The 19,817-nt window shown below is 44.7% G+C and overlaps 1 long non-coding RNA gene across 2 annotated transcripts; it reads left to right on the top strand.

Annotated features, from left to right (window-relative positions):
* The first annotated feature begins 339 nt into the window (after positions 1-339).
* LOC146188256 (uncharacterized) lies at positions 340-17,914 on the top strand. 2 transcript variants are annotated; one of them, XR_014707498.1, is made up of 3 exons: positions 340-482; positions 1,288-1,409; positions 17,652-17,914. It is a non-coding gene; the product is annotated as an uncharacterized LOC146188256 (long non-coding RNA). The 2 variants fall into 2 exon arrangements; XR_014707499.1 differs by having other exon boundaries at positions 1,242-1,409.
* Positions 17,915-19,817: the final 1,903 nt, after the last annotated feature.

The following is a 19,817-nucleotide window of genomic DNA, read 5'->3' as shown; positions in this document are numbered from 1 at the left end:
GACAAATCGAGGAGAGAAGTGCTGACGGCGGGCGTGGCACCGGCAAAACAAGGAAGGCGGTGCTGCACTACTTGAACTAGTGCAGCTGGTGCAGCCAAATCGAAGAAACCTTAGAATTCTAGTTCACTATAGCTGCTCCGGGGTGTGGTGCACCATGCCCAGTGGGGGAGCGGCTAAAACTCGCCAAGAATAATGCCAGTGTTGCCTGGATTTTTGCTGGACAGCCGCCCTGAATCCCTAGCAATCCTTAGGTCGGATTGTCCCTAATTGGGGGCACGGCGTGCCGACGGGCCACCGCTCATCGCCCGCCACCCACCCACCCTGCTTGGGGGTGCCGCCGGTGCCGCGGCGGCGGTTTGGTGTCGTGGCTTTTGTTGTAGTAAACGAGACTGTGCCTGTTGCACGGACGGGTGCGATCGAACTGACTGGTGTGCGCGCCATGAACAACCCTGGCACATCTGCTGCGGCTTCGGTACAGAAAGGTTAGTGCCCGGTCTGTGAAAAGATTTGTTTAGTTGTAGACAAAGCATGCCAATGAAGGTGCCGCCATGTTCAAATTTTAACTGCCCCTTTTGCGTGCAATGTTCGTGGTTATATGGTGTCCGCTTACCGTTCTTATTTGTCACATACTGCAGGGATTTGTGCCAAGGTATGCACTTACAGCACGCGCCAATTTAGCACGGTTGAAGGCGAGCACTGCACTGTCTTATGATGCTGCTGACTGGCGCTTGATGCTTTGTCTTCTATCAACCAGATACTCACGGCACTCGTCAGTGATTAGCTGCTTAGGGCGACGAAGCTCATTTTATGCTTTTTTCGTTCTTGGCCCCGATTCTCCATACGCTGTTCGTTTTGATCACATCCGGGTGAAGTACTTGCCTGTGATATCGCCCGAGCATCACTACGAGCACCCTCATTTCCCCTTAATTGATCTGCTTGTAGCTTGAAACTAGTGGTACATATTGAGCACCAAAAGCTCGAAACTAGCACCGAACCTTTTACAGCCAAAAGCGGCAGCTGTATGGATGATATTCTGCGTACCCTTGATGAAATTTTACCTAGTTTGCGTCGGGTATGACAAAAGGATAAACTTTGTTGAGACAACAGAAATGATAACGTAAATACCGTTTAGACAACTCCATTGTACCACGGAGACCACGTAGCGGTGCTTCGAAGTAATGAACTCGCTACTGAACTCCCCTTATGTGTGTGTGATTTTTCTTTCCTGTATGTACCTTTAGTTTCTTACACTCCTTACTAGAGCCCTGCACGGGTTGGATTTTCCAGCCCCTTCCCTGGCCCGCGTTTGAAGACCATCCCGGGCCCATGGTTCCAAGCCCATCGGCAATGACTACATGGCCCGCACCCGGCCTGCGCTTCCACGACAGGGCCCGTGCCAAACCTGCAAAGTAAGTCTGAGCAGACGCCTTAAAAATGTATTGCTTAACTAGCACATAACAATAAATCAAGATGAGAGACAAACCTTGCAAAATATTCTTGGTAGAGAAGGGCACAGTTAAAGCACCGACAGAAGTAAAGGCTTGGTGAAGAATATTTTGAGAAGACATTTTATGTAAAGCTATCTAGCAGAATGTACATTTAAAAGGTATGGATTACGGGCATTTTAACTATGACTCCTTATAAGCAATTGGCTCTTGGTGCAAGTTCTTTGCTTAATCACCTACAAAAAGACTGCCCCTGGCAACTTTGCCCCAGGAACATGAGTGGGCTAGGGCAGAAAAAAACAAAATTTACATATTCATTGAAGAAATCACAGCCACATTGCCACATCTCTGTGGAGACGAAAAGCGGTAGTGTCTGTTCATTGTGCATGTATATGTTATTGGATATGTAACGATTCCTAAAGCAATAAGCTCTTATCCTACAGCATTTATTGTAGCGTAGAGACATTCTTTAGAGGGGGGGGGGGGCAAAGCAGACAGTCAGAATTTTTATGAACAGATGGCTGCCTGCCGAGCAGTGAATTGAAGGTCCTTGTCCATGGGCTGTTATGAGGCTTCAAATGTCCAGTCGTTAGCAGTAACACAAAGGTTAGAAGCTACCCTCTTGCTCACTGATTGCTGAGAAATCCTAAGCTGATGGCGTTGAGTACTTCAGTAGGAACGTGCTTATGCAAACGGGCTGTGTCATGCATGACAGGTTACAGCACTTCATAACACCTCCATTGTAGTACAGTTCGCTATCGAGTTTTGAGCCTTTCCTTTTTAACTTTTTTCACTTGTGTCATTGAATGTAGCCCGGCATGTTCGTACTAAATTACTTGGACAAAATACCGAGTGGCACTGATTAAACTCTGTTTACAAATGAGCTTTCCCTCATTCTCTGTTAACATATGTACTAGTAGTGGTTCATTCATAAACCACTGGAATGATTTTAGTGCTCGAATTCCATCTCCAAAAGAAGCCATACACAGCTTTACCCAGCCTGACCTGGTTCTGCCACTGCAAGCTGCAAGCCCAGGCCTGCATGTCAAGCCCGAGCCAGGTCCAGACCCATAAAAATGGCAATTTTCCAGCCCGGCCCAGGTTTTCGGGCTGCCCGAATTCATGCTCTGCTCCATACACTGTTGAAATTATTTGCCGAGAATAAGTTCTCAGCAGGCAGTACTTTGGTAATCTTTGTTAGGAAGAAATTACATGCCATAATTTTTTTGCCCTGGAAACTTGGGTGATATCTGGCTTACACGACTACCTCAAAAATATCACCCAGTCGTGTCCCTTGCCTGCAGTCGCTTGCTGTACAAACAGCATTGCAATTTATTTGCTGACACTATGGCGCATGTAGTGCGAAACAAAAGCAGGTCATTATTTGCTAAAAGATGATTGTGAAAGTATGAAAAATTTCGGTCACTGCTATTTTCATGGGAAAATGTCGCATGGCCTTGTATAGCCAATCAGGGCCAATTGATGAGAAATTTTTGCTCAAGATTTCTGCCAGCAGAGTAGGCACTGCTGTCATTTCTAATAGCTATTTCGTTCATTCATTTGAAGCGGCACCAACATGTTCTGTTGTCTGTGTTTTGTGCATCCATATTCTATTCGTTGCTTTAAAACATTTCTGGATAAGTGCAGTCGAGACCGCGGGCATAGTGTTGGGCGAATTCACCAGGCGGCATGACAAAAGGAGGCAGTGTGGTGTAGAGGAATCCACTTGTGCCAAATACAGAGGCTGCAACCATGCCAGACAGGTTGCCAAGACATCGAACGAGAAGCCAGACTAGCCTATTGCCAAGAAGCTTACCAAATGCGGAATCAAGCCAAGACTGAAGCGACAGCTACAAATGCGGCACCGGCCGATGGCTAATGCTCTTGACTTGGTTGAAAGAGAGCTGAACCTCTACAATTTTTAATATTTCATAACAAAGGCTTCAAGGATTTGCCTCAAGTGATTCCAGGTAGCCCTGCATGCACAAACCTTTGTCACGGATACACCTGCAAGAAACAAATAGTGGCGCGTAATTGCTCCAAGCGATGTTCTCTTTGTTTTCCTTTTTAACTTGATACCATAAAAAGCACCCTGTGTGGCAGCACCTGCTGACTTGGTCATGTCATGTGGCCTTGTGATGTCACGCAACCTGACGGACAGTCATTGCAGTGCTGCGTCACCTTCCTGCCACTTGCCAGATACATGCCCATAATTTTTCATGGATGCCAGATTTTCTGCAGTATGGGACCCATCACAATATTTTTTGTTGCCAGGATCTAATAGTGCAGTGTTTCGTGACTTTTTTGTCGTTTGTCCGGCAGCAAGACACATTTATTGCCGAGATATTTCGATTTGAAGTTGAAGAGGTCTGCTTTCCTTCCAAGGGATTTAGACTTGGGAAAATGACGCAAACGATGATGTAAACATAGACTCCGTGATTCTTGATGCATAGCGAGCAGTGCAATCTAGCAGCAGCTGAAATTAAAGCTACAGTTCGCCAAAGCCGTCTATTTTTTTGCGCCAGGCATAGATCCTGAGCTTGACTGCAAAGTTCTCGCAGTGAATCTTGACCTTGGCACCCACAGAGCATGCGGTGCTTTTTAGAGTTGAGGTCACTTGACTAACAGGATAGAATGTACGAGCGCCGACGTGGCGGCAAAGTTTGTAGCTAGTGAAGCTATGGATGCGGCCACTGACATTGCCGAGCTACCATCACGAGTGACGAGTAAAGACTGCTACAGATGGTCTTTTTTGAATAGCAGCAAGGGGTGAACAATGCATTGTTCACCCCTTGCTGCTATTCAAAAAAGACACAGGGCCTGTTTTGTTCAATTTATTTCATTTCCTTCATTATTGTATTTCTTAATATGAACCAACTGAGCTCCCTTTCGTTCAATGCTTCCTTGGGTGTCTACACCTTATGTGGTGTACTCTAGCGTCGCTGCCCTGCAGATGGCAAACTGATGTGCCAGTAAGGTCTGTGCATGCACGCTGGGACAGCAGAAAATAGAGAAATAGAAATATTACGAGATATTTTGGCAAACTCCTATGCTTATCATAGATATGAGACATCGGTGACACTATTAACAGCCAGCAAAAGCATTCAGCACACTTGGGATGCAATTGTTTAGCGGTGAGTGAAAAATATGTGTAAAAAATGCAAGTGCACTACACAAGTAATGTAATGCGAGAGGTCTCAGCTGTTCGTGTGGCACAATGGCTAAGACATTCAGTTAAAACTCCAAAGGACTTAGGATTAAATCCCGTTCGAGGCCGTTTTTTTTTTTTTTCTTTTCTTAAGCACCCATGCCATTTTAAATCTTACTTTTTCCAGCCTTTCTTTTCTTTCCCAGCTCCACTCGGGTCTGTGCAGGTTTATTCTGCCCAGTAAGTTATAACTTACTCCTGTGTGCATTTCATATCAGATATTTCAATAGAGAAGCGCTTACTGAGGCATGAACTTCATCAGAGGAAAACTCTGCTGCTCCGCACATGTAAACCAAAGCATGTATATCAAAAATGAAACCATGTGGTGATGCCAAATGCATAGCTGTGACTTCAAAGAACCAAAACATATCAAAACGAAACTGACTGCCTGTGGCACTGCCAAGTGCAAATTTATTTTTGGCTTCCAATATTTAGCCTGTCTTTTTGCCATTTTTGAAACAAAAGTTAACAATTCAAACATACAACCATAATACATGTTAGGCAGCCTCCGGGATCCCTTGCATGTCATTGTGCATGCATTTGGGATTTCTGTATTTCTGCAATGCCTGCATTTCTGTTCTCTTTTTTCTACCTTATAAGAGTTTTGTTTTCAGTGAAAGTGGTGTTTTTGTGATTAGGAGCCAGTATACCATCGCTGCAAGCCTACTTTTTCTTTCAGTGTTCCTTTAGCACTACTTGCAGGTCTACTGCAGGTCTTTCATATTGCACTCTGAACAATTTTTTACCCATGCTTTTCATTAAGATTTTCGAAGCATGATGGGTTGTAGCGAATAGATTTGATTGCACCTGAAAACTTCAAACACAAATTGAGAGCCTGTAATTTCTCTTTTTTTTTTTTTTTTTTTTGCTCACTGCGTGTTCTTTGCGAATGATGAATTTGACCACTTGCTTCACGAGGGAAGGCTCGAGGACGTTGAAGCTACTTTGATTGCCCGTCACTAGGCACAGTTATAGCAGTCTCGTAGCTCACTGGGTGCATGAGGTATTTGAGGTTACTACTCCTTATCGCCATAGACACCAGCAGGCTCAGCATATGTATCTAGGCATGTGGCTTCTTGTTGGTTGACCCCTTATCATTTATACTGCGCAGTTTGTTGAATAATCGAAGCGTACAAGTTGACGCAGGAAATGAAACGCCATGCAGTCCTCATCGCACTGGCCGCGCGCCATAGCGACTTGGAAATTGCCAACTTTCTGAATGTAGCGAAGTCTTTTGTTAACAAGGTGCGAACAGAACTGATGTGCTGTGACGGTGACGTGGCATCTGTGGCGAAAAGAAAAAAACACAATCAGCGGTCAGACGTCGTCAGAACACTTGATTTTCTTCAGAGGCTGCAAGTCATCGTGAGTGACAACCCAGAGAAGTCAATGCGGGCCATTGCAAAGGAGCTCAATGTCGCAGAGTCAGCTGTCAGGCTTGCTGTGCACGAGGACATGCGGTACCATTTCTGTGTCATGAGGAGGGCGCAATTCTTTTCTGGTAAAGCTCAGGAGAATTGTCTGCTCTGGTCCAAGCGCTTGCTAGGCAAGCTGAAGAGCCTGGAATGCTCTTTTTTTTTTCTTTCAGATGAAAAGAACTTCGATCAAGACCAAAAAGCTAATTGCCATAATGAAAGATGGCTTTACGGAAGCGCTAATGAGGTGCTGACAGCATTGCACACAAAATTTCTGTGTGTGATGGTGTCGGCAGCGGTCAGCAGCAAGGGTGATGTCATGCTGCCACACTGTTTTGCAGAAGGACTCCACGTTAATGCTGCCGAGTACGCAGAGGTGCTTGCCACCGTTGTGAAGCTCTGGACCGATACTGTTTCGAAAGGGAAACCTTGTGTCTTTCAGCAACATTCGGCTCTCGCCCACACCGCCTGCGTCACCCACGAGTGGCTGGCCAACTTCCAATAACCACATCACTCCCAACTTGTGGCCTCCTAGTTGTCCAGATTTGAATCCACTCGGCGTCGTTGAGAGAGAAGCCGACAAAAGACCACATAATACAAAAAACTCTGAAGGTCGCCACTGCGAACTCAATGGGCAAGAACCACCTGATCCGTGCATGCAGCCATTTCCGAAGCTGAATTGAATTGGTTATTGCTGCAAGTGGTGCATTCATTGAGTAATGTGAAAATAAACAGTAAGAGAAATATCTCCTAAAGTTTGGTGAAAATATATATATATTTGCTGGAGATATTCTCTGCCTGAAGCCAACATTGCATCCTCAAATGCCTCGTGCACCCGGTATATTGCAAGATATGTGGCTCGAAAGTTCAGGCACAAATCAAAATGCAGTACTTATTTTGTATCTAATTTTGAGCAAATTATGTGTGCAAAAAAAAAAAAAGAAAAGAAAACGAATTCATCTCAAATTTGACCACCGAGGTCTTCTTTATACGTCTGCAGAGCTTACAAAGCTCGTAAACACGCTGGAAAATTCGATTTTTTAAAATTATTTATTTCATTTCAATAATTGAGATTAAAACAAGCAGCATTCATAATTTTCCGATGTTTTTGAAAAGCCCAGAGGTTCCCGAGCCTGGATATTCTGCCCATGACTGAAAAATTACTCTTCGCATAGAGAAGTTCTACGTCCAGATGAGGTTCTCTTTTTATGTGAAGTCACTAAACTAAGAGCAGAGCTCTAAATCAGAGCAGATAATGCACCTGAAGGTGAGGAGATGGAAAAAATTATGTTCTAGGGCTCTATTTAATGACTCTGCCCGCGTCTTGTGTATTTTCAAATTTAGCAGCTTAATTCATTCACGTGCTCGTAGTTCAGTGACATTTTCATATAATTCTGTAGTGTTTCTTATGCTGGTACCATATGCTTGGACTATTTATATTCACTTAAAGGGGTCATGACAGCTAAAATTTGAGCATAAACTGATTATTGCATTTCACTCCAGTCACGTTAATTATAAATCCTCGAAATTTGAGATTTCAGTGCAGTATATAGTTTAAAATGAATTTTTATTATTAATAGCGAAAGCAGCTTTATGGTTTGGCAACCTTGGGCGCTGACGTTACACGATATCTCCATGTTTTCTGCTATTCTTGGTGACTGCGGCACTCTTGCATGCATGCCGTGGATTGTGGTCACTGAGAGCCTTTTTCTTTCTTCAGCAAAAATATTTCATTTGCATATTTTTTTTTACTTTGGCAAGCCTTCACTATAGGGACCGGGCGCCCGTTGTATGGCGCCACCTTCACCTAGGTGGAACAGCGCCGCCCGCGGCGGAGTGCCGAAACAGCGGAATGCCGAGGCAGCTGAGCGGCGCAGTCGTTTCCGTTCTGCGAGGCATTTTTGAGCCTGTTCCTACCCGTCGTTTTGCAGTGTGGCTTTGAGAGCTTTGAGCTGCGTTGAGTAATCGCAAAGGGGATAGTTTGACCGGGAAATCTTGAAAAATAAAAGGGCCGTTCTCGGCAGGGCGTCCGTGTTTATTTTTTTTTTGAAACCGCCCGGCGCATGGTATTTCTGTTATATACTCGAAAATGCCGCGCGCGTGATTTCACCATGCGCTAGGAACACCTTCGTTAGGTACTTGTTAAGGCAACTTCGAAGACGGGAATTGCGCCTGCACTGCGCGTCCATCTTATATTAGGTCTAGTCGAAACCTGCCTGAAGATCAAATACCGCCGAGCCATGTAGCCGTGGCACCGTAGTAGTAGTAGTTGTGATGGTCAGCGTTCATGTAAAATGAAAAAGATGCTGCACCTGACTTTTTTGGTAATAGCTGGGCTCAAACGATTCAGAGTAGAATAATAGCAAATGACATTCCAGTTTCAACCTTGCAACGAGAGCTGTAAAAGGAGAAAAATAAACAAGCAAGACAAAAGTAGGATCCTATTTATGGTTGGAATAGCAAACACACATATACTTCCAGGACTTCCTGCACAATTACGCTACAATAGCTCACTGAACCCGGCCTTAAGACCATCAAACTTAATCATAATATAAGCCAAATGAGTAATACCACCTCAGCATCATTTTTACATATACGACAGTGCTCTTGTTGAACACGTCGAAGCTGCTACATATAATTGACTTAGAAAATATTATACTATACATATCTTTCTCCCGACATGCTGCAGAGGTTGTGAAAAGAAAAAAAAATTAAATTTCTTGCTAGTGTTCTCTCAGCTCAGGAAGTTCAATGCGATTGACCGCACCTGCCTTGAACATCTGAAGGCAATAGTCAAATACTGTCAAATTGTTAAATACAATCGAAAACAAAAAAAGCAGTGTGATGTGTTGTAAGGTAAGACACCGACCACTAAGAGAGCGTTCTATTGTTAAATGAATCCCTCTGATGGCTCGTTCGCTAAGGTGGTCTACTTTCTCAGCGTACACGAACTTGCGGGGCCGATACCTAGCTGACCTCGATACCTGATGAGTGTGAGGGGACACGACCATGTATGTAGTTTTCTATTTGCACGCAAAGGAATCCGGATAACTGAAAGCCATTCCTTTTACAACTTTGTCACTGCAGCTTGCCGGACTGCTGCTAAATCTGTTTACATTGGCCATAGAAGCAATTTCTGAGAGAGTAAAACGGTCTTGTCATACTACGCCACAATCAGGAAATCTCAGGTTCACTAAAACGCCGATGAGAAACATGTATTTAGGCGGGCCAGGAAATGGACGCTGCTGAGAAAATGCGTAAAGCCATGTCAGGTGCAACGTGAATGCGAAAAAAAAACAAAAAAACTGCTACACGGCCTTCGAAATTAAAAAAAAATGCTACGTTTATGCTCGTTTCCACACATTAAATTGTATTTTTTTTTCTTGTTCGACTTTTATATGAAGCCGATAGCAGATTTTGTGACCATTCGGAATTGATTGAGCTGTGAAATGAGTGATTGTATTAGGCAAAATGGACATGCCACAAACAAATGTTAACAAATTCCAAGAGTATCAACGAAGAGCTCTCAGCGCATTTTCATTGGTTGACAAACGAAAAGAGGAAAAATGACAAGATCATGGTAATAGGAATCGTTCTTGTCTCCTATCTGCTCTTTCTGTTAAGAGAAAAAAGTAAATTATCTTTACTATGTCAGCGAAAGTATCTGCACAAACATTGGCTCTGCCCATCACTGAAGATCGTAACGCAGCCCGAACGACGATGGTGGAGCTGCCTTTTCTTCTTCCGTGCTGGGGTTTTCTTGTACACAGGTGGGGAAATGCTAGCGTTGTAACTTACGTTCTAGGGTTATTTCAATTTCCAATTGTCAATAAAGTGACTACAGATGAAGGAGTGCGGCTTCGACTCCGAGACTCTCGTGCCGTCACTCCTGGGGAACAGAAGGCACAGAGCATCCGGTAGCAAGCGGAATTTTAAAAATTTGGCACTTTCCATGATCACACAGTAACCAAATACGTAGATTCGTGCCTTTGCCTTTCAAAGAATCATGCTTAGGTCACCCGCCAATCATGCTTCTGTGGAAACCCGTAGAAAGGAATTGACTTAAAAACGTCCAACGAGTTTGCGTAGCTGCCAGAGGAGCCAACAGCACCACGTTTCGCGAGCCTTGTTTGGCCAGACTTCATTTCACTGGACATATTCACACAACTAGCCCAACTTTCTGTTCTCTTGAGGATAGTATATTCACACACGTCATCTAAACCTTAGGATTTCCAATTTCCAGAAAAACCAATGACAAACAGTACGCTCCAATGCGCTGGCAATGCGCCGCATTCAGGCGTTTGAGCGATGCGCCAAGAAGCGGCGCCACCCGTACAGCTGCCCGGTCCCTATAGTGTGCAACCTTAGCGATCCTAGGACTTGTTTTGGGCTTCATCTAGAGATTGTCGAGAAGGCCAAAATAGATGTGCTCATTTTGGGCTTCATCTAGAGATTGTCGAGAAGGCCAAAATAGATGTGCTCATGCTGTATTATTTAAGCATACAATCTCAAGCAGATTATTCTTACGTTTTGAGAGTTAGCTTGTTGAGCAACAAGCGCTCCTATATATAAAAAGGCATATGTCCAACGTTTCCTTCCTGGTCTTAAATCGATAACCAATCAGCAACACAGTTGATATGAATCGAAGTTCGGTTTACATCCGGCTTCTGTTTTGGTGAGCAGTCAAGGTCGACAAGTCTCGTTCTGAACGAGGCCAATTTGGGAAAGCGACCCAGAGGTTGCCTTTGCAAGTGCGAACATCTCAAGCTGAGCGGTTCCTTAATCGCACACCCTTTGCAATCCTCAATCGTGAATGGGCCTTTAAACTGCATGCTGGTCACATGTTGGTTACAGTCAGTCCGCAGTAAAAACATCTTCAGAACACAGCGGGCCTGTTTGTAAGCAGCACAATTTCTGCTGCCAAGAAGGGTAGAAAGGCCTTTATGGCTTATTGGAGATTTAATTGACCACATGCTCTGAAGTTTCTTCAAAAAGCTGATATTTCTGCTATAAAACATTAACATTTCTGCTCCATAGCTGTTTCAGAACGTCTGTCCTGCTTTCTGCTCCATTTAGCTGCTCCAAAAAGCATATTTGCTTACTCCAAGAGCTGCTCTAAACACCTATTTTGGCCACGCACACATGGGTACTGCTTTTCACGAGGCCCTGTCTAAAAGTGCTGGAAGAAGACAATAACGATGCTATTTTGGGGCCTACTTCACGCAACTTCAGCACTCAGACTTCGACTACCTTGAAGGAAAGTCATCCTTGCCACTTAGAGTGTTCAAACGTGGACTAGCCTCCCTTGCGCTTTATAATGGCGTTCGCACCCTGACCGCCTACTTACTTGACCCTGTGGGCCTTCTCGATGAAATCCTACAGGCCCCTCATGATGAGCCCACAGCTGGGCGTCTAAACTTTATTTTACTCTCAGTCGCATTCAGGTTAAATAATATGGGCCCATATTGGTCTCGTCTATCTGCTAATGTCACGCACTGTGTCAGGAGTTGCCGCGACTGCTATCGCCACCGAACACTGCTAACAAGACTGCAGGAATACAACCAAACCAATCACTTGTGAGGCCATTCCAACAGATCGGCATGGACTTACTAGGTCATTTCCCGACATTGACATCTAGCAACAAGTGGATAATAGTAGCAACTGACTACCTGACTCGCAACGCCGAAGCAAAGGGCCAAAGGCTTCTTCAGACTAATTATTGTTGTAGAAAGCGAGAAGCACATCATAATATCCGTCGTGTAAAAAACCCACTTCTCGTTGTCCGTGGCATTGTCCTCCTTGCATGCATTAGCAGTCAGTCGGCCTGAAAGTTAAGCCGATGTAACTAGTTTCTCGCTTTAATGTCAGCACAGTAGCCCGCCGCGGTGTTGCTGCCAGCTAGGAGCGGAGAAGCAGGTCAACTCCATTCCACCTTGTATATGGCAGGGAGCCTGAAAATTCCGAGAGCACTGTGGAATCTACACTGCAGAAGTGCGAAAGGCTGAGCGTTGCTGGTGCACATGGTGCATCACGTTTGCTCTCATTATCATTATCAACTAAATGCAGCGTCATTGTCAGCGCTACTATCGTCGCATGTGAGACAACCGCCAAGCTTGCCTTGCAGCGCCGGCTGAGCACTTTGCCATAGATGGTCCAGCGAGGTATACAAGTACATCATACTCAAGTGCTCCAACACCAGATGGATGCTTTGAACGCGAAGGTTGGCAGAGGAGTACGGAATTCCACAAGCCGGCCTGTTGGAGATATTCCAGCTTGCGTGGAGAGAGCAGATCCATAACCAGGTTTGAGAAGCAGAAATGAAGAGATGGCACAGCGAAGCACGGGCAAAGTCATCCCTGGCGGTGGACTCCAGCACAAAACACACAATCGCTAATGAGAACATCTATGACAACACACGAGACAGCGGACGGCAGCGGGTTACTCTGCGAGGCACGGAGTGGTTTTCTGCGCACAAGTGCTCCATGTGCGACGCAGCCGATAAAACCATACAGCATGTTGTGATCGAGTGCCCGAAACTGTGGCCCTCCCCCCTACAACTGCGACATCAGCACTGATGGAGACTCTTTCGGCAGCACTTGGTCTGCAGTCGAATGTCACCACCCAAAGAGCACACCCTGGGTAGGGCAGTAGAGGTGACAAAGCACCACCTTGACTGGTGGCGTAAACGAGAAGATTGTTGAAGGACTCCCCCCTTCTTTTCCTTCCTCTTTTCTTTTTTCTGGACTTTTGACCAATGCACAGCAGTTGGTATAGTTTTTGTTCTTTTTCTACTCCTTTATTTATTATCCTAATGAAGAACTCTGTGATCCCTCGCTACAAAGGGGAGTGGCCGCATCAGCATCATGCAGACAAGGAGAATTATGATGTGTGTTTTAACTCGTCCTCACGATAGACAAGGGCCCGCCGGGGTGGCGCAGTGGTTACGGCGCTCGACTACTGTTCCCAAGAATGCGGGATCATAACCGGGCTTCGGCGGCCGCTTTTCGATGGAGACGAAAGCAAGGCCGCCTGTGTTCTATGCGATGTCAGTGCATGTTAAAGAACCCCAAGTGGTCGAAATTTCCGCAGTCCTCCACTACAGACTCTATCATAGCCCGAGTCGGTTTGGGATGTTAAATCCCGCAAACCAAACCAAACCAAATCACTGTAGACAAGATTAATGTGCAGTTCACGATCCCGGGCGTGGCGCAGTTGGTTAAAGCTTAGGCTGGCGATGCGAGGGATGCAGGATTTTTATCTTTCCGATGACATTAGTTTCGGTTTCAGGTGATGTAATTTGATTGAAAGCTATATTGTGACCGAACGAACGCCGACAGTATGAGCCATTGAAGTGCAGCTGCATCACTTTTCGAGAATTCTGCGACATTCAAGAATTTGACTCTCCATAAGCTGTCGGTAATGCTTGCAAAGTGTTTGTGTGCTATCTTTAAAACTGATGAAGTAATCAACGATTACAATTCGAGCTTCTCCTCACAGCACTGAAGGACTGCGTAGAAGCTCGATAATGACATCAAGGACGGTAATATTTTTTCTTTTCGTTACCTTCGCCCACATCATGCGGTGCCTTTTTTTGATGCCATCAAACAATGTTTCTGGGCCTTCAATTTTGGTAGCCTTGTTTTTACTTCTTCCAACCAAGCCATTCTACACGGGAAACATACCGGTGTTGTCAATGATGTCATTATGTTCCCCCCACACGTCGCTGTGTGGTGAGGAGAAGCTCGATAGCTGAAGCGGTTTAAATCGCTATTTGCGCCATTGTTTGAAATGCTAGCGCGAAGATATCTTGCATGCTTAACCTGGAAGCTGTAATCATTTGATTCCTTGAAACTCATCAAAATCTACAACCGGTGCAGTTTCCCTTTAAAGGCTTTCGCCTTAATACAGCGCTCGATGTCATGCTGATGCCAAATGTAACGGAAAAGGACAGCCTCAGTGTCACTGCCTACCTTCAGCGTGCAGAAGTAGCCCGACGACTCGCCCAGCTGCGCATAAAAAGCCAGCAAGGCACCAATGCCTAACGTAACCTACAATGACAATGAAGATTACAAGCCAGCAGACCGATTTTAGGTTTGGATGCTGAATCACCATCGTAGATTTAATGAAAACCATAAATTTTATGCTGCTGTTTCCGCAAATCAAGTTCACTCATCTAGATGAAATGGGCTATGGAATTGTCCCCAGATGCTGCTGACAGCACCCCAGGGATGATACATGTCCAGAAATTGTATGTTGTGTGCCTATAGCCCTATTATAACTGATGGACACTGTTTATATTTTGCTTGATGTTTATTTTTGCCTACCTTTCTATTCAATGTAGAGCATTGGGCCGATGCTTCTTTGAGAGGGAAGTCATACCGCAAAGCTTTTTTCTTTTTTTCACGCTTTACGTCACTTGGACGCAGCTTTTACTCTTTTTGTTGTACAATGATGATGCACAGAGATTTACCTCGAATAATTGCCACAACACAACACTGCTTCTACATTGTTCTTGATCATTGTACTTGGCAGGTTTACCTCTGTTTCCTTGCTGCCTTTAAACTGAGCACTGGGCATTCTGTTGTTCGATGACCAGTGCCTTTGTCGTGATTGGCACCTTGTTGCAACGAAATAAACTCTGAAAGTGAATCCAGTGTGCAGATAATGCTGTCAAACAGAGTACTGAGTTCTTTTTGGCTGATAGTAAATGATGGAATAAGAACACAAGGTTGCAAAGAGCATATATAGGCTCTTGAAGAAGCTACCTGTGCTCCTTCTGCCATTAGCTTGTTAATCGGTGTGATGAACCACTAGTTTAAGAAACACTATCACCAACCAAATTATTTATTAGAACCCAACATTTCGCGACCAACTCTGTCCCTTCCTCAGGGGCGACTAAAGTTCGAGGCCCGCAGTAGCAGGCAGCAGCCTATGCTTGGCCGATCTGAAGAAGAATGGCTATACACGCGCCTTTATTCCAATGTGCTTCCCGCCGTCGAGCTAGCAGGACAAGAGAGTCGGTCAGCACGGAAACGACGAAGCGCCCTCGCATTGTGCTCCCATACGTGGCGGGCACCAGTGATGCGCTTGCACGCATCCTGCGCAAACACGTCTGTGTGTCGCACAAACCTACCTCAACAGTCTGCCGTTTTCTGCCGCTCCCAAAAGACCGTATTCCCAAAGAAAAATAACCAGGCGTTATTTATAAAATCTCGTGCTCAGAGTGCTCTGCCTCGTATATCGGCGAAACAAAAAATCTGTCGGCGCATATTGCAGCACAAAAATGACGCCCGGCAATTGAACTCGAAAAGCAGCCCCCCTCGCCGAGCACTGCGAATGTGCCGACCACAAAATCACCTTTGACAAGGTGAACATACTTGATGTGGAGACCAATCCTTTCAAAAGACGTCACGTCTTTTTTCGGTTCATCCGGCTGACAGCTGCAGCAGTGAACAGGAATCCGGGGACGCTACCCTGGCTCTGCTACACAATTGGACTTCACCACGTGTGCCTGCTACTGCGGGCCTCAAACTTCAGTCGCCCCTGAGGAAGGGGCCAAGTTGGTCCCGAAACGTCGGGTTCTAATAGAAAATTTGGTTGGTGATGGTGTTTCTTAAACTTTTGTTTCAAGTACCCAACCAGGCAGAGTTCCATCGAAGACGTTCTCGTTCAAATCAATGAACCACTAAGAAAAGCTTTAGGCCTTTCCAGTGGCGGCATCGTAAAGAACCGATGAGTGTGGAGGACAAGTCTATTTGCCATGTCTGAACCTAGTCAGAGCCTCTATAAAGGCACGCAAAGGACAACTTCATAAGAAGTTATCTAGCTCATTTTGGATATGCTGACATTCATCCAGCAGTAGTTATGGCTGACAGGCTCCGCTGGACAGGCCGCCATTGGAAACTGACCCTGGCAACGTTTAATGCTAGATCCCTAGCTAGTGAAGCTAGCTTAGCAGTGCTGTTAGAGGAACTAGAGGGCATGAAATGGGATGTCATAGGGCTTAGTGAGGTTAGGAGGCCGAATGAGGCATATACTGTACTGAAAGATGGGCATGTACTGTGTTATCGAGGCTTACCAGAGAGGCGACAACTAGGAGTAGGTTTCCTTGTCAATAAGTATATAGCGGGCAATATAGATGAATTCTATAGTATTAATGAGAGGGTTGCAGGCATCGTAATTCAGCTTAATAAGCGGTATAAACTGAAGGTTGTACAGGCCTATGCACCTACATGTAGCTATGATGACCAGGCAGTTGAAAGCTTCTACGAAGATGTAGAATCGGCAATGCGAAAAGTAAAGACGCAGTATACTGTACTAATGGGCGATTTCAATGCCAAGGTAGGGAAAAAACGGGCAGGAGACAAGGTAGTAGGTGACTATGGCATTGGTTCTAGGAATAGCAGGGGGGAGTTACTAGTTGAGTTTGCAGAGCGCAATAACTTACGAATCATGAATACCTTCTTCAGCAAACGGAAGAACCGGAAATGGACATGGAAAAGTCCTAACGGAGAGACTAAAAATGAAATCGACTTCATAATGTGTTCAACCCCCGCCATTATACAAGATGTAGAGGTAATCGGGAAAGTGCGATGCAGTGACCACAGGATGGTGAGGTCCCGAATTAGCCTAAATCTGAAGAAGGAACGCAACAGATTAGTAAGAAAGAAACCCATCAACGAATTGGCGGTGAGGGGGAGGGCAGAAGAGTTCAGGATCTCGCTACAGAATAGGTTTTCAGCTCTAACTGAGGATGGCGACATTACCCTAGAGGCAAGGAACAATAATTTCAGAGATATCATTACTGAGTGCGCGGTAGAAGTAGGCGGTAGGATAGTTAGAGAGGATACCGGTAAGCTGTCTAAGGAGACGAAAGATTTGATTAAGAAACGCCAGAGTATGAAAGCTTCCAATCCAACAGACCAGATCGAATTGGCCGAGATATCGAAGCTAATCAATAAGCGCAAGGTGGCCGATATTAGGAAGTATAACATGGAGAAAATTGAGCATGCTGTAAAGAACGGGGGAAGCCTTAAAGCGGTAAAGAAGAAATTGGGCATAGGCAAAAACCAGATGTATGCGATAAGGGACAAGGCGGGCAACGTCATCACTAATATGGAAAAGATAGTCAAAGTAGCCGAGGAGTTCTATACAGATCTCTACAGTAGCCAAAGTAGTCAGGACCGTAATGAGATTGGCGGTAGGGAAAAACAGTCAGACGTTCCACCAGTGACGAAGGACGAGGTCAAGAAAGCACTAGAAAGTATGAAAAGGGGGAAATCAGCTGGAGAGGATCAGATAACTACAGATTTGCTGAAGGACGGGGGGGATATCGTGCTAGAAAACCTGGCCACCCTGTATACGCAGTGCCTGGTGTCATCGACGGCAGTGTAGCCTAGCCTCTGAAATCTGCTTCCAAAAATTGATGTCAACATACGCAGTTTACTTGTGCAATCCGCTGGTGTTGGCAATACCTGTACTTTTTTTTTGTATTTTGTATTTTCCAGTCTACAAGAGTTCTGTTTCTAGCTGTCTTTTTTTGAGACTCACTTTTGACAACTTGGAAAATCTTTCTTTTTGCAGAGTTCAAAACCTGGAAGGACCATATGGAAATCTGTGAAGTGGCTCATTTTGTTAGTGGCAGGAATGGCTCATCTGCATACCATGCAGGTTTTTGCAAATGCACATCTGTTTGTTAGCCGACTCTGAAAAATATGAGGGCTAAGGAACCTGTTCCACGTCATGTTCAAAATAGGCTGTGCTTATATGCCTAAGCTGCTTCTGACATTGCCATGGTGCTTTTGATTTTGTATACAAATGCTATCTGAATAAAAGGTGCCTACGTATTTTGTATGTTTAATGAACTCAAGCATGTGATGGCTCACATGCATCACATTGTTAATGATGGTCCCCAAGATACACAGCATTTAACTGATGCTAATTATATGGAGTTAGCTGCACGTTAACCCTGTAACTGCCAAATTAACTCCCGAAAAACATACATCGCCAGGTTTAGTTTTAATGTTTTTCATACCATTCTAATTCTAAAAGTTTCCTTCATTAGTCAAGCATGCTGTCACTTCGCCATCTTTGTTTTGTTTTTTGTTTTTACCAGTGTATGCACATCGCAAACGGGGTCAGAGTAACTGTCAGGTACAAATTCTTGATTGTCAGCGAAGCTGCTGTCTGAACTACTTTACGAAAGAGCTCTTTTTTTTTAGGCATCACCGCCACCGGCACTCTTTGTGTGTGGCACTATCATAAAATGACTTTTGCCATGCCAAAAATGTGTGCTAAAGAGTGTGCTTTTTTTCCATGGATAACTATGGCTCTGTAGAGTTGAAAATGCAATCAATGTATTTACCAAATCTATTCCTTTTTCACTGGCAGTGCAAGCAATGTAAGAGCAGGTTGGACAAGTGCCATTTGTCACTGGCAATACTGGCACAATTGCCAATGACAAATGAAGCTCTGAGATAAAGGACTAAGCCAGCATATGGTTTTGTGGATGCGGAAAGTTATGTGTAGTCAGTCAAGTTTGTGGACAGTCGTCTGAAAGATTCTCAACATTTTTACAATGATTATTGCAGACCTGCAATGAGACACTAGAATATTCACTTTTACATAGAAAAGTGATGTTGCTTCAATAGAGGCAATATGCGAAAATGCCCGTATGATATGCAGCAGTATTAGTAGTGCACAATAAAGGTTCCCAAGAGGCTAAAATTGTGGCCCTCCTACAGCCTGGAAATAAAACCCCATATACTTTGCTGATATGCACAGAAATACTGCCTGTTGATAACTAGACATACGCTGCACCTACCTCCACCATCTGTGCTTGCCTTGGATTGCAATGCCTTATGTAACGTGCACAAAGGGATTGTACTTTATTTTGCAATTAATTTCGCATGTACATTTTGGTGAACTGTCTGCAGCCACAGGGCCTGCCTTTGAGCTGCATAGATTGTTTTCTCCTCATGGAAGTTTACAGTTGACAAGTGTTCTGTTCGGTTTATGGGGTTTAATGTCTATTGGCTATGAGGGATGCTGTAGTGGACAGCTCCAGAAAATTCTGACCACCTGGGTTTTTTATGTGCACTGACATCGCAAAGTACAAAGCCGCCTTGCATTTTGCCTCCATCAGCTGCCACCGCAGCTGAGAGTAAACCTGTATCCTTGGGATCAGCAATCAAGCTCTCTTATCACTGAGCCACCGCAGCAGGGTACAAGTGAACATAGCTGAAAACAGACCCACGACGTGAAAAGTTTTCCCAGCTGGTGTACCTGTAGGCATAAGTTCAGGTGCAGAAACATTTTCTACAAGATTTTGCCTTGCAAACAAGCAACATTTGTGCACAACCTGCGCTGTGTGCAAGGAGGCTGCAGTGACAAAGCTAAGGTAAAGCTTGGCCACAAAGCTGCACATGCAAAAAATGAAATGATGCATTTTGAAAAGCCCAATGCTCAGCTTCATTCAAAGATGTGTACAAAGCCAAAATTCCTTTCGCCAAACATGAAATCCATGTTTCCTGCACAGCTGTTGTGCATAAGATGCCCATCTGAAAACCGATAATCAAAAGTTTCGCACCTTGCTTAACTGTGAGGAATCCATTTTTATTGCATGCTTCAAGCTTACTCAAGCTGTTGGGCTGTTCCTAATTCGTTAGCATTGTGCAAATTATTGCAGTGCAAGTTTGCCAGCTGGCTAATGTGCATAATTTAAAATGATGCACTCTAGCCCGCAACCAA

The sequence above is a fragment of the Amblyomma maculatum genome, chromosome 5 (genome assembly GCF_055883805.1).
Source record: "Amblyomma maculatum isolate TAMU_Amacu chromosome 5, ASM5588380v1, whole genome shotgun sequence".
Classification (NCBI taxonomy): Eukaryota; Metazoa; Arthropoda; class Arachnida; order Ixodida; family Ixodidae; genus Amblyomma; species Amblyomma maculatum.
Note: the sequence above shows the minus strand (reverse complement) of the source record. Positions and strands in the feature narration are given on the sequence as shown.